Below are 2,802 nucleotides of genomic sequence, written 5' to 3' on the forward strand. Positions count from 1 at the left end.
CAAATATCTAACAATATGTGACATTCCAATATAGATGATTATGTTGATATTATTTAGCTGTAAAAAAGAATAAGGCAGGCCAGGCAAGGTGGTCCACGTCTGTAATCCCAGCACTTTTGGAGGTCAAGGTGAGCAGATCACCTGAGGTCAAGAGTTTGAGACCAGCCTGGCCAACATGGTGAAACCCGTATCTACTAAAAACACAAAATTAGCAGGGTGTGGTGGCACGCGCCTGTAATCCCAGCTACTCAGGAGGCTGAGGCAGGAGAATCGCTTGAACCCGGGAGGCGGAGGTTGTGGTGAGCCGAGATCGCACCATTGCACTCCAGCCTGGCCAACAAGAGCCAGACTCCATCTCAAAAAAAAAAAAAAAAAAAAAGAATAAGGTGGCTCTGCGAGTACTGACACAAATCCCTAGTATAAAAAGTGAAAAATGGCTGGGCGCGGTGGCTCACGCCTATAATCCCAGCACTTTGGGAGGCTGAGGCTGGCAGATCACGAGGTCAGGAGTTCAAGACCAGCCTGTCCAACATGGTGAAACCCCGTCTCTACTAAAAATAGAAAAATTAGCTGGGCGTGGTGACGCTTGCCTATAATCCCAGCTATTCGGGAGGCTGAGGCAGGAGAATTGCTTGACCCTGGACCCGGGTTGCAGTGAGCCGAGATCGCGCCACTGCACTCCGTCTTAAAAAAAAAAAAAAAAGTGAAAAATGAACACTTTTGTGGAAAAGTGTAATCAGTCTGCTCCCATTTCTATTAGCTAACACACCTGTGTGCACACGGAGCTTTCGGTCCAGTCTGGAACGGGAGGGCGGGGCCTTCCCAGGAATGAGGGGGCGGGGCGACCCGGACCCTCCAGGGAACGCCCTTGCGTAACTCGCGCACTTGGGACCCGTTCCCACCTAGGACCACAGGCTCAAGATGGCCGGCTAGATGCGTCCGCCACGCGCCTCTCCTCCGAAGAGAACCCAAGGAGCCGGCAGGTTTTCACACTTGCAGCAGATCAGCTGAGAGAACGCGGGATTCAGTCAAGAAGCCACGGGGAGCTCGAGGAGCGGAGCAGAGGCACCCAGGCAGCCTTTGCAGAGAAGTCGGATAGGCGGGGACGGCTTGTAGCTCCCGCGCGCCGGGAAAGGGTGAGTGAGAGACCACGGGGTTCCGTAGTCCCCACACGGACTTCCGTAGCCACCTGACCCTCGCGGGCCTCCAGAATAGGGGGCAGCGGCGGAGAGATTCCCCAGCGGCGTTGCAGGGGCCCACGTGGAGCCCATGGGCTTCCCTGCCCTGAGCAGCTGCAGCTTTAGCTGCAGCCCCCGCCACCCGGAGTCCAGCCCCGAGGGCAGCTCCTGCCTTGCCTGTGGTAACCGCCGCAGCCAGCTGAGGGCCAGGGAGGGAGAGGGAGGCCGGGCGCTCTCAGGAGTCCCAAAGGATAAATAACCCGCTGCTGCCTGCGGGACCCAGACGCGAGCCAACTACGCGCCCGCCCTGCCTCACCTGAGCTTTCCGCCGGCAGCCGGGCGGAAACCAGTCCTTCCCTGTCACAGCCAGAGCCCAAACCCCGGGGGCCTGAGGACAGTCCGCTGGTGGCTCCGTCCCCTGAGGATCTTGAGCACATGGGCCAGGGGCCTGAGGATTGGTGGCTGTTCTGCCCCTTCCGCCAGCGGTGGGGCCTGATCACTCCTCCCCGAGGTCTGGGGTCTGGGGTCTGGGGCCCAGCCTATGGGATACCACCACAAGCCACCTGCTGGCCAGGGGAGTCACCTGCCCACCCAACCCATGGCAACCACCTCAAACACCAGCAGAGACGGCCTGGGTTCTGGTGGGTTGCCCCCCAACTGCCCTCACCCACATCACACCCCCTGGTCTGGGGCCTGGGATCAACTACGAGCTTAGCTGGGGCTGCCACTACCAGGATTCGAGCAGGGCACCTAGAGGACCCCAAATTGAACCCATTAACGCCACAGCCAGCCTACACCGCTCCTGGGTTTAAGAAGAGGCAAGCTCAGCCCCACCACTCCGGCTCAAAGACTGGCCCACCTTAGCCTCCTAGTCCCCAGCAACCACACCCTAATAACCACACCCTAAACCTCCCAAGAAATCATACAGAGCCTACAATACTACCCCAAGTCAAAGCCAAAGTGCCCCACCTAACCAACACCCTATCTACATTTTCAGGAAGAAGTCCTCCCCAACAAAGTGAGTTCACAGACTTGGAAGAAGCAATTTACACAGGATGCGCAGATTTCAACAGGACACAGAAAACATGAAAAAGCAAGGAAGTGGGACGCCTCCAAAAGAACCCAGTAATTCTCCAGCAACAGATCCCCATCCAAAAGAAATTCAAGAAATGCCACATAGAGAATTGTGGAAACTGATTTTAACCAAGATTAGGGGGATTCGAGAGACTTCTGACAAAGAAAGTAGGGAAATGTCAGTAGCAATTCTGGATATGCTTGAGGTATTTACCAACCAGTTACAGAGTTTACCAGAGCACGAGGCAAATGCGGAACTGAAGAAATCACTGGATGAAATACAAAGTACACTCGAAAGCTTCAATGGTAGACTAGATCAAGCAGGAAAAATACTCTCAAAACTTAAAATCTGAAGCCTTTTTCTCAATTCAAAGATTTAAAGGGTTGTACTCTGGCCATTCATGTGAACAAAATCTGCTGGGTTAATTGTTATACTGGGGTCTTGGATAATCATTAAAGGTGAAATGAAAATAATTTCTTTTTGAGGTGGTCAATTTTGCAAGACGGGTTCTTGTTAGTTCAGTTGACATTAATAGTACTCTTGGTAATC

The 2,802-nt window shown here is 53.8% G+C and overlaps 1 long non-coding RNA gene across 1 annotated transcript; it reads left to right on the forward strand.

The window, feature by feature from the left end:
* The first annotated feature begins 659 nt into the window (after window positions 1-659).
* LOC117073070 lies at window positions 660-2,412 on the forward strand. The gene is made up of 2 exons (XR_004433095.1): window positions 660-1,136; window positions 2,176-2,412. It is a non-coding gene; the product is annotated as an uncharacterized LOC117073070 (long non-coding RNA).
* Window positions 2,413-2,802: the final 390 nt, after the last annotated feature.

This window comes from Trachypithecus francoisi, unplaced genomic scaffold (genome assembly GCF_009764315.1).
Source record: "Trachypithecus francoisi isolate TF-2019V2 unplaced genomic scaffold, Tfra_2.0 Lachesis_group4, whole genome shotgun sequence".
Taxonomy (NCBI): domain Eukaryota; kingdom Metazoa; phylum Chordata; class Mammalia; order Primates; family Cercopithecidae; genus Trachypithecus; species Trachypithecus francoisi.